The sequence below is a fragment of the Eretmochelys imbricata genome, chromosome 3 (assembly GCF_965152235.1).
Source record: "Eretmochelys imbricata isolate rEreImb1 chromosome 3, rEreImb1.hap1, whole genome shotgun sequence".
NCBI lineage: Eukaryota > Metazoa > Chordata > Testudines > Cheloniidae > Eretmochelys > Eretmochelys imbricata.
Window position 1 is genome coordinate 195,731,168 of NC_135574.1, and position 12,441 is coordinate 195,743,608.

Consider the following 12,441-nt stretch of genomic DNA (forward strand, 5'->3'; position numbering starts at 1 on the left):
TATACTGTTCCCTTAGTTACTTCTCCTTCCTTGGTTTGAGAGTTACCCCAATTTAGGCTCCTTTATATTTAAGCCGTGGGCCAAATTCATAGGCAATGTGTAGGAGGCAAGTGGGTGCAGTATACACATTGGGCAGGCTGGAAAACAAAGTTACATCGCTTCAATTTCCACAGACCTACTTCTAAAGGTATGTCTATACTAGAAACTAAGTTGACCTATGTTAGGTCAACTTTAAGTAATGTTAGTAATTACTGCGGTGGTTCAGGTCCACTCTACCTAAGGGCATGGCTAGACTTGCAGATGTAGAGCGTTTTGAGTTAAACCAGCCTTCATAGAGCGCAGTAGGGAAAGCGCTGCAGTCTATCCACACTGACAGCTTCAAGCGCGCTGGTGTGGCCATATTTGCAGCACTCGCAGCGGCATTGGGAAAGGTGCATTATAGGCAGCTATCCTAGCATGCAACTGGCTGCACTGTGCTTTTCAAATTGGGGGGTGGGGTGGAGTGTGACAGGGAGTGCGTTGTGTGTATGTGGGGGGAGAGAAGGTGGGCTTTTGGGGGGCTGAGAGCATGTCAGCATGCTGTCTTGTAAGTTCAGACAGCAGCAGGCCCCCCTCCCCCACCCTTCCCCTCTTCTCTCACACACACACACACACAGAGCATTCCACAGTAATGGTTGCTTTGTCTCAGAGGAGATAAGCAGCCAGCTGTCAGAAACGGCGCTTTCAACAGGCATTTCCGCATTCCTACAGCCGATTCCAAACAATGACAAGAGTGGCCACTTGACTTAAGGCAGTGGTTCTCAAACTAGGGCTGTCGCTTGTTCAGGAAAAGCCTCTGGCGGGGCGGGCTGGTTTACCTGCCGTGTCCGCAGGTTCAGCCGATCGCAGCTCCCACTGGCCACGGTTTACTGCTCCAAGCCAATGGGGGCTGGGGAAAGCAGCGTGGGCCGAGGGATGTGCTGGCCGACCTTCCTGCAGCCCCCATTGGCCTGGGGCAGTGAACAGTGGCCAATGAGAACTGCAATTGGCCAAACCTGCAGATGCGGCAGGTAAACAAACCGGCCCGGCCCACCAGGGGCTTTTCCTGAACAAGCGACGGCCCTAGTTTGAGAACTACTGACTTAAGGGGATTATTGGACGTTTCCGGAGGCTGATCAGAGCACAGTAAAGCAATCAGTAAAGCTGATCAGATCGCAGTACAGTTCACACTGGCACTACGGCGCTCCAGCGGGGGCGCAGCAAACGTTATTCCACTTGCTGAGGTGGAGAACCAGCAGCACTGTAGCCGCAGAGTCAGAGCGCTCTATGTACCTTGCCAGTGTGGACAGGTAGTGAGCTAGTGCACCCGGGGCTCCTTTACTGCGCTGTAATTCTCAAGTGTAGCCAAGCCCTCTGTTCCCTTTAAGCTGTGTGGCCGTGCAGTTGCTATTAAGCCCCACGCAGGGGCTCAGGGCTGCAGTGGGGGGAGATGCCTCTCCCCTAGCACTGACCTGTCGCAGCGGGGAGAGGCATCTCTCCCCACTGCAGCCCTGAGCCCCAAGCCCCAGCACGGACCAGTCCTGTACTTGCTGCAGCTGTGGGAGAGGAGCCCCTTCCTCAGCCCGGCCCAGGTCTGCCACAACTGCCTGGGAGAAGAGCCCCTCCCTCAGCCCAGCGCAGCCCTGCTGGAGCTGCCACAGCCAGGGAAAAGAGCCTATCCCCCAGCCCCGAGCTGCTGCAGAGAGAGGGGGCCGGGGGGGGGTCCTCTCTCCCCACTGCAGCCCCAGGGCAGCCTGCACCCCAAACCCCTCATCCCTGGCCCCACCCCAGAGCCCACACACTCCCTGCACCCCAACCCTCTTCCCCAGCCCTGAGCTCCCTCCCACACTCCGAACCTCTAGGCCTCACTCCCACCACATGAATTTTGTTATGTGCACCAATATGAAGGTGATGCGTCACACATCACCTCCGGAGTGGTGCACATAACGAAATTCATTCCGCACTTGGACATAAAAAATTAGAGGGAACGCTGTACTTTACCCTCCTTTTGTTGGTGGTGCATGTCTCACCAGGAGCTCTTCCACCAACTTAAGAGGGGCAGTATGTGGGGCTGAGAGTCTGGGCTCTCAGCGCCACATGCTGCTTCCCACCACCGGAAACCCAACCGCTTCCTGGGGCTCTTGGCTCCCTGCCACAGTTGGGCTCCCAGCTGCGAGCGCCGTGCCTAAAATCCGGGTGGCTCCTGGGAGCCTCTGTGAAGCCACTAGACTCCCTGTGGGGAGCCATCAGCCTCCAGGTAGCCAGTGGGGAGCTCAGCAACTACCCTAAAGCTCCCAGCTCCCTAAAGGAAGCCCAGCTGCAGTGGGGAGCAGGAGCTTCCAGGCAGGACCAAGAGCAGTACCAAGGCACCAGGCAGCACCTGTGGGGAGCCAGGCAGGTGCAGCCCAGCTCAGAGCAGGGAGCCCAGGCAGCAGCTGGACTGGGAGCCAAGGACCAGCTAGACTCTGAGTGGGGCGGACGCAGCATGGCTGGGAATGGGGAGCCCAGAGGGGCAACGGGCTCTGCCCTGTGACAGCCCGACTTTGTCAACTACACAGCTACAGCTAGTTTATAATGTGATATGGCAGGAAAAAACACCCATGTAATTTTGGGAAATGTACAGAGGCAGCAAGGGTGTACCTCCTTTTTCTATGTAGCTCTTAAGACAATACTGTACTCAAAATAGTGTGCCCAGTTCTGAGCATCCAATTTCAGAGGTAGGCTGTAGAAGAGCTACAAAAATATGCATGCCAGGAATTGACTAATAAGGAAAGAAAAGAGCTAAAGGGGAGACATATTTAAAGGTGTAAACATTAAGGAGGGAGATTACTATTTAAGATGGTAAAAAAGTATAATTAAAAGTAGTTGGAAGAAGTTAAGTGAAAAATTGAAGCTGATTAGCAAGACATTCCAACAATAAAATATTGTAACATATTTGATTCTCCCCGGAGGAAGTGAAGGAAGCCTATCATTTGAGACACCTGAAAGTAGACTGGAAAATAAAAGATCAAAAAATGTGCTGTTAGAGATTTCTTTAGCACCAATCACTAAAATATTTAAGTGCTTTAGGTGAAAAAACCAGCATCAGCAGTGAAATGGACTCAGTCACTAACTTCTGTTATCTCCCCTTCCTCAACAGCATTTTATTCCTGCCTTTGCAGGGTTTGGTTTTTTTTAAAATGGGAACAAAAACTACCTCAATGACATTTGTGATCCTCAGGACATCAAAGTGTTGTTTTCTACTGAAAGACATCTTCCTCTCTTATAACTCTACTCATTACTGGCCTATCAAGCTAAATCCCCATTTTTTTCCCCCATGACCCTTAAAATAGCCTTGAACCAGCACTAATTTCAAGTCATGCAATGATCAACTGCACCTGGGTCAATAGCAGAGCAAACATTACCAAAGTGATGCATTTGAGAATAGGAATAGAGAGGAGAGCCATGGCCTTGAGTATTTACTTCTAATCCTCTAAATAATAACTTCAGAACATTAGACAATGCACTGGTGATGTGCTAATAATGAAAGAAAAAATGATGAAAAAAATCAGAGATGCAGTATATAAACCCACTCCTCGTTTAGAGTGATTGGAGTGGACAGAGAGAGAAAATCACCATCTTATTCCCAACACTCTTACTTACCAAAAAACCCATCCTAGGAAGAGTGTTACTGATCAAACTGGAATAACTTAATTTTGTTTCTAAATTTAATTACTAAGCCTAATTTTCTTTTCTGTGTTGTGGATTTTACCAGTAAAATCCACAAGAAGATTTTACCTTTGACAGCCCTGAAAAATAAATCAATGTTTTCGATTCTATCCCTGTCACAACAGTAAGATTTCTGCAGCAGGAGTTCCAGAACACCGTAAGTGCTGGAACACACTGAACAGTTGAGGAGAATAGCTGTTTTCTAGATCTAGTATGTTCATTTTGTCTAAAAATATGACCTGTATTCATCTCTGCTTGTATTTACAAAACATAATGTACACAACATTTTTAAATAATCAATACCATTTTCTCTTGAATCCCTTTATAAACATTTTACATCAATTGTCTGTGGTCTCAGTAAGCTCTAAAATATTCTGCAAAGCCTTCCATTAGCAAGTGCTAGGTTGTAAAAAGAAAATAAAAATGAAACTCCAGAGACTCAGTTGTTTAAACGTTAGAAAAAAGTCCTTTCCTGGGTTACTAATAATATCAGATTAGATTTTAAATTGTTTCATGGTTAATACATTTAATTTTTGCCATTTTACTTTTTGTATTTCACTGATATTGGGCAACGAAATAGGACTAAAATTTTATTTTACAGTTTTTAGGAAGTAGCATTATGTTTGGGCTGAGGAATTTCTTAAAACAATAAAATATTTTCACTTAAATTAATGTTTCTAGTCCTAGCAGATTTTGGAAACTTTTAAATATACAATGTAAATTTTTGGCCCAATGTGAATTGACAGTGTCCCCTTAACAAAATCAGATTCAATACTTTTCCTTAATAATCTATAACCAAGTTTCAGTTGCTGTATCTTCTAAAACTTCACTACCAGAGAATGAGTATTTCTATCATTCATATAGCCATCTACAGCCATTGACTGTGAATCAATTTAAGGTCTAGATTTGCAGAAATACACATTGTATTGTTGCATACAGAGCAAACTACTAATCCATAATATACATAAATATTACAAGATGACTCACAAATTTTAGCATTAACTGCTTCTGAAGTTTCACTTTAGAACAGTTTTCAACTAAGTCAGCAATATTTTTCGGCATGAAACTCAGTATTTAAGTATAAATTTTAGGTACCTGATTACACACCATTAGAACTATGTTACCATGGGTCAACTGTTACAGATATAAAAATTTTATTAAAGTTAATGTTTAAAATCAAATTTACACAAGTTAAGAAGGAAGGTACTGTGCATCTGGGGAGTTCTTAAGATATATACATAGTACATAACCAGCATAGACCCAGACTGGGGTGTGGGAGATTTTAAGACGTCAGTGGATAAGTGATCTCGATTATGCCACCCATAGAATGTATTTAGAGTCCAAGTCAGTATTGGTGTAGTGAGTAAGTACACGGGTGGGGTGCGTCCCTTGGTTCGAAGGAAGGAAGTGGGTTATTCCCCTGACTGGCGTTTCTCGATTACTCGACTTGCTACTGACGATGTCCCCTGATGTGCTCTGTGTATGTGTCTCTGGACCACCTGATGATGTCAGACACCATTAGCTGTCTCCTGAGTCAGGCGTAACATTGACCGATTCTACATGCACAATTGTTCTTACAGATATATTTCAGAACAATATCCTCTGAACTACATATAACAAACCCTTCAAACTTAATATGCACTAAAGCAAGAAGCAGATGACAACAGCCCAGAGGTGAATTCTCATTTGTAAAAAGAAAAGGATGCATCCGATGAAGTGAGTTGTAGCTCATGAAAGCTTATGCTCAAATAAATTGGTTAGTCTCTAAGGTGCCACAAGGTGCCACAAGTACTCCTTTTCTTTCTGCGAATACAGACTAACACGGCTGCTACTCTGAAACCTCTCATTTGTAAGGTTCACTCCAAGTTTGGTAGGTGGAGTACTGCTCTAATAGGCAAAAGAGTCACTGCTGCCTCTGCTTTATTATTGCTACAGCTCACCAGCTTTAAAGCAAATAAACATTTCCTTCAACAGACAAAAACATGTATTCAACGGATAAGAAGAAAAAAACCCATCAGGCTGTATTGTGCTGTACTGGCTTAGCAACAGTAGACTTACATCAATCATCATTTATCAGATGATGTTATCTATAGTTGGTATATTAAGAACAACGTAGTACTTGCGTAAGTCCAGGACTTGAAACAACACACTCTGTTTTCCATTGTCTTCTAATGAAAACATGAACTTCAGGTTTCACATTTCCTTCCCCAGCTACCTGCTTCCTAAAACACTAATGTGAATGGAGTCAATTACCTTCCTTCTGTTCATTCAGAAAAGGGTTCTTAGGTTTTAAACAAATTATTCAAATCATTTAATAAATATTAGAATCATAGAAATGAAAGACCTATTTGGTCACCTTGCAAATATCTTTGCCAATACATAATTGTTCCCTGTAGCACCAACCCAAACCTTTAATTTATAGAAAAAAATATTTCTAGAAGAAACTCTACTATAAACAAAAGTTCACTTCAAAACAAGACACTGTTCAAGCACCTCCTCATTTACAGAGGCAGCTGAGCAGTGTAGTTTGAGTGGGTTGAACATAAAGAGAAAAACGGATTTTTTTTTTTTTTAAATGTCAGTCAAAGAAATTTACATGTGTTGTTTTGGGCTTATCCTTGCTTAGTTACTTAAGTTAATGTTTTTCTGCGGATGAAAGTTAACGTGATTTAAATTTTATTTACTTTCAACCACACGAGGAAGAGGTCTGCTTAAAACAAAAAGCAACGTGACTTCCCCATTTCCCACCCAAAAATTGTTAATACTGTATTCTTTAAGTTATCTCTCTGGTATCCAGTACAGGAGTTGTTATACTGAGGAATTGAAACAGAAGACTTTTTAAAACAATTCATCCTAAATGCAAGTTTGTGTGCATCTACATACGCTCACATAGCATATAACCCAGCATTTTTTCCTATGCTTAAGTAGGCTGAGTTTTCCAAAAGTCTACTTCATAATAGTATGGCTATTGAATAAATTAAAAGGAAATAATTAACTCTCAGAACAAGTCCAATAGCATTTTTTAATCAGAACTCAATAAGACCACTTTACAATGAGCTCAACTTCTAAAAAGTACCTCAAATGAAATATAGTTCTCTATTTAAAACCATAGGAGAAACAAATTACTTAGTAAATACAGTGGGACCCTCTTTTAAAGATTTTTTTTTCCTACAGAACGACTTATGAGCAGAAGTTCACTGTAACAGGAACTGCATATTGCAGTACACTGAATTAAACTGAAACTGCCTAGAGTGAAACATTCTGGCAGGGCCACCATTAACAAGCAGCCAATCACTTGTCCTCAGTGACCACTTTGAAGTAACTACAGCATTACTGTGTTTACTCTTTAGACACCATCTCTAATAAGAAAACAATTTTTGTTTGTGCGTTGGATAGCCACGTATGATCCTGAAAACAGGTATATGCTGAAATGTAATAATAAGCAGAACCATTCTAGCATTTTGACAATTTTGTTTTGGCACACTTCAGACTTCCTCTGCTTGAAAAACAACAGCATAACATTACTTTTAGTACTACTTAATTTGTTTGTGGACTATTATTAAAACAATGTGTCAAGCACTCCTCGTCATACAAAGACAAAAAAAAAGTTTGGGCAGTGAACAACATGGCACAATTTAAATGTCCAATAGCATATCATATACAACATTACCCAACCCTCCAACCATAGTTCTTAATGGAATTAAATACAGCAGAACATGCACTAAAATCCCATTTCTAACAGGAAACCCCTATTTTAAGCAATCACTTTGGAATATCTTCCAAGATAGGTGGAAGAGTTTTGTCTGACCTTTAGTTAGAGACACACCTCCGACAAACAAGTGAGTTTTGTTGATGTATGGCTTTACTAGAGTACAGTGAGAACTAAACAGAAATCAGGTGTCCATGTGACAGTTGTCTCTAATAAAGGCGATCTACTGACCCAAAGGACAGCCGTCAAGGGAGGGAATCTGTTTCACTTAAGAAAAGGAGTACTTGTGGCACCTTAGAGACTAACAAATTTATTCACTTAAGATTTTCTACAGCACTTACCACTACACTACCTCAGTGTTGCAGCAACCTTAACTCATCTGTGGGAGCAGAGTGAAATTCAGAAGGTTCCCCTCACCCTTTTGGTGGGCACAGAAATCTAAAATAAAAAACAGCCCTTCAAACCGCCTTCCCCATCTTCACCACTAACAGCCAGGCACAGAAGTGGGGAAAGAAACGATTGAGGAACCTACAGGCCCTGGTCAGACTCACTCACACACCAGCCGCTGGGTCAGAAGGTAAGAGCCTGGCACGGGTCCCAGGAGAAACCCGACCCACACACGACACAGGGCCACAGGAGCAGCCTCTGGGCCCTCCAAGGGCGGTGTGTGTGTGTGTGTGGGGGGGCCTCCAACGATCCCAGATGGGGGGTTTCTTGCCCCCCCCCCCAGGCTGTCGCCTCACAGCAGTGCCTGGGCCCCCCAGTCTGTGGGTGGGGTGGGGCGAGGGCACAGTGGGGGAGCGGGGCGGGTGTCTCCAGAGTCAACGCCTGCCCTCGGGACGCTCTCCTCAGGGGCGGGGGAGGCCAGGGTCTCACCTTCCAGCCCTGACCCGGCCGCCTCCCCGCTGTCACCCGAGCGCAGCGGCCCGGCCCCGTCTCTTACCTCCGGCCTCCGGCAGGGGCGGCTGGGCCTGGCATGGCCGGGCGGAGGGTAGCTCCGCACAGGGACCAGGCGGGTGTTATCTGGGGCCTCCCGGGGCGGCCGCCCTCAGGGGGACTCCATGTCAAAGCCCGCAGCAACAGAACCCGCCTCGGTCCGACCCAGCCCCCACCGCCCACTTAGTCCATTCCTCCCAGCATGCAACGCGACCAACAACCGTGGACACGCCACTTCCGGCCGCTTGCTGGAGCCGCCCGGAAGCCCCAGCCTGTAGCCTAGCGGCTTCCACGGAGGTGCCTGACGCCCTGCGGCCATCTTAAACCCGGGCAAATCTCACGTCGCCTTATGGTAAGGATAGGGATTCAGCGGCCATCTTGGACCCGGGCAAACTGGCCTTTTTCCGTATGGTAGCGGTAGGAGCCATCTTAGATTAGGGCCGAGCGGCCCCGTTTGCCTTTGACGGGGCTTTATGAAGCGATATGGAAGCCCGAGGGGCCATGCTGAAGTAGGGCACCTTGCCCTTTCCCTGAGCGGGCAACAGGGAACTCGCGCGTCAGGCTGGGCCCTAGAGAGGGAGAGCCCCACCCTAGGGGAGTCTGGCTGCGCCTGCAGCTGGGAGGAGTGAAGCTGGGGAGGGGGGGATGGCCCCTCAGTCAGCCCCCTTCCCTGCACAGCCTTGGGACCAGCACAGGCGGTGACTGACTTCACACTCCCTGCCCATTGCCCTGCCTTTAGTCCTGTCGCAGAGCAGGAGGCTCACGCCTCTGGTGGCAGCCCCATGCATTCAAAAAATCACCAGTCAGGCCTCAAGGAATCAGGAGATCAGCTTAAAAATCACCAGGCTTTTACAAACACTTATTTTTATTTGCTTTGGGGTGGCTGAGCCTTTATGTTCCCCTTTTCAAGTTTTTGTCGACACCAGCCCTGAGGACGGGACATTGTATCTTTAAAAAAAATAAAATCTGAGATTCCCAGGTAATCATGTGACTCTAAGCGCTTGTGCTGTAACACACCCACTGGGGCAGGAGTGAGGTACAGAGAGCAGGTGGCTCGCCCAAGCTCATGCAGAGACAGAGCAAATCTCAGCCCCTTGTTCTGCCTTTCTAGGCACTTATCAGCCTCCGCCATAGTAATAGGAAAGTGTGGTCTCCCAAGGAATTAAAAATGAAAGAAAATTAACACCTTGTGGTATGGGCTTGCTATTGTGATATTTAAGGCCAGGTGTGTTATGGGGGAGAAGTTTGTACTATGGTTCTCTTTCCCCAGATCCATGCTGCCGCCTGCGAAAAAATTATATGTAGTTGTAATGGAGAGGGTTCAGAGATGGGACCAACAAGATTGAGTAGGAACATGGAAAGACTCTTATAAAGAGTCTGAAAAGATGGAGATTGCTTACCTTAGAGAGGAGGTGAAAAAGAGGATACATGATAAAAGTATACAAAATAAAAAATTGCATGGAGAAGGTAGATTGGAATCTTCTGTTCTACTTGTCTCCTAACGCAAGGACAAGGGGAGACACTCAATGAAACTGGAAGGTGGCAAATTCAAAACCGATAAAAGAAGATACAGTACATGTTTACACAACTCATGATTAGCCTGTGGAACTCATTGCCCCAAAATACCATTGAGGTCAAAAGCTTATCATGAGTCACAAAAGGACTGGACGTGAATACAAGTAACAAGAACATCCAGAATTATATAGGCCCTACACTCACAGAAGTAACCCCCTGTCACACTGTCTGCAGTGGCTAACGACCGTGAGTGCCTACCTCAGGACAGACTGTTGAAAGCAGGAGTCACCCCAAACTGGTGGTATGTTCTATAGTTAGATTTCACCAACTCAAAACCAAATGTGAACACCCAAAGTACTACAAAGTGCTACAATAGTCTTATAATGGAATCACAGACAGTCCCTTTAGACATGCCAGTATATCTTGCCACCCAGGCAAGCTGGATGGACTATGTAATAAATTGTCACTTACACTGAAAATCACAAAATATTCACATTGCACCCAGTCCCAAGAGACCAGTCACTCACCAGGTTGATATCCATCTTAGGTCTCACAAAAGACAATGCTGGTAGCCAATTTTATAGTAAACTAACTAAAGGTTCATTACCTAAGAAAAAGGAATGAGAGTTATTGAGAGGTCAAACCAGATAAAAATATATGTACAGGTGAGTTACAGATATATGTTCAAAAGATACTAGAGATTAATCTGCCAGTTTCCCAAAAGTCTTTTAGGGCTACCCAGAATAACTTGGGGGAATCTCTGTCTTGTTTGGTTATTTTACCATGTGTGACAAAGTTCCTGCTCTACCTTAATGCTTGTATATACAGCTTGGTGGGTCTTGCGCTTATTGGCGGATTTGCTTGCCTTGGAGCTTCACGGCAGCCGTCAGCTTGGCCATTTTTCTGAATTCACAGTCCAGCTCAACTCCTCCTGTGTCTGACCAGGAGTTGGGAGGATTTGGGGGGAACTCGGGCCTGCCCTCTACTCTGGGTTCCAGCCCAGGGCCCTGTGGAATGCAGCTGTCTAGAGTGCCTCCTGGAACAGCTGTGTGACAGCTACAACTCTCTGGGCTACTTCCCCATGGCATCCTCCCAACACCTTCTTTATCCTCACCATAGGACCTTCCTCCTGGTGTCTGATAATGCTTGTACACCTCAGTCCTCGAACAGTCCTCACTCTCAGCTCCTATTGCCTCTTGCTCCCAACTCCTCACACGCACACCACAAACTGAAGTGAGCTCCTTTTTAAAACTCAGGTGCCCTGATTAGCCTGCCTTAATTGATTCTAGCAGCTTCTTGATTGGCTGCAGGTGTTCTAATCAGCCTGTCTTAATTGTCTCCAGAAGGTTCCTGATTGTTCTGGAATCTTCCCTGTTACTTTGCCCAGGGAAAAGGGACCTACTTAGCCAGGGGCTAATATATCTGCCTTCTATTTTAACTATTCCAAGCGGCTGCTGGAGAGTGGTTTTGACCCAAACATTCGTGACAGTCGTGGCCGAACTGGTCTCAACCTTGCTGCAGCCAGAGGAAATGTAGACATCTGTCAGCTGTTGCACAAATTTGATGCTGATCTATTGGCCACTGATTACCAAGGTAACACAGCCCTTCACCTGTGTGGGCATGTGGATACCATCCAGCTCCTAGTCTCTAATGGACTCCAAATTGATATTTGTAATCACCAAGGTGCAACACCACTTGTTCTGGCAAAACGAAGAGGAGTAAATAAGGATGTAATTCGATTGCTGGAGTCTTTGGAGGAGCAGGAGGTGAAAGGATTTAACAGAGGAGCTCACTCTAAGATGGAAACTATGCAGACTGCAGAAAGTGAAAGTGCAATGGAAAGCCATTCCCTCCTTAATCCGAACCTGCAGCAAGGTGCAGGGGTTCTTTCCAGCTTCCGCACAACATGGCAAGAGTTTGTGGAGGATCTGGGCTTCTGGAGAGTGCTACTCCTGATCATCGTCATTGCCCTTCTCTCTCGTGGAATCGCATATTATGTTAGTGGGTTGCTTCCTTTTGTGGAAACTCAGCCTGAATTGGTGCATTAAAGCAAATGAAAAGAGGCAAAAAAAAAAAAATTACTCTCCTATAGCCATCTGGCCCGACCCTGTCACACATGTTAGAACCCAAACAGACCAGAGATAAAGAATTCTTCCTTGTGTCTGTACTTATAGCTTCTCTCAGAACCCAAGCGGACAGCAACAGGTCCCATGCAGGTCCCTTCTTCATGGAGTGGCTGGGGGAGAGGAGGAATGCACTTAAAGTCTTTGGTCCTTGATCTCACAGGATGGCCCATGTGTGTTTAATGAACAGGATTTAACATCTTCTTGTAAGAGACCATCATTTGCATTACACAAGGCTTTTTTCTTGTTAGATAGGTCATAGTGACAGGAGTATATACAATGCAAATGTCTGCTGTGACATTATAATATGGTGTATAGTTGAGTGAGAAAAATATATGCAGCATCCTACAAGCATTTTATAAAAACACATTCTTATCGACTTAACATATAATATTGATTTTGATAATGCTAACACACAGGTAAACAGGACTG

The 12,441-nt window shown here is 45.3% G+C and overlaps 1 protein-coding gene and 1 pseudogene across 5 annotated transcripts in view; one reads left to right on the forward strand and one right to left on the reverse strand.

The window, feature by feature from the left end:
* Positions 1–8,574, reverse strand: part of AFTPH (aftiphilin) — a 66,320-nt gene extending 57,746 nt beyond the window's left edge. For 3 of the 5 annotated variants that reach the window (XM_077814040.1, XM_077814042.1, XM_077814038.1), the window contains exon 1: positions 8,379–8,574. The gene's annotated coding sequence lies outside the window, so the exon portion shown is untranslated. Of the gene's footprint in view, positions 1–7,776; positions 7,874–8,378 lie in introns of all 5 variants that reach the window. The other 2 variants (XM_077814041.1, XM_077814039.1) reach the window with 1 other exon arrangement.
* Positions 8,575–9,756: 1,182 nt separating this feature from the next.
* Positions 9,757–11,949, forward strand: LOC144262444 (ankyrin repeat domain-containing protein 46 pseudogene; annotated as a pseudogene).
* Positions 11,950–12,441: the final 492 nt, after the last annotated feature.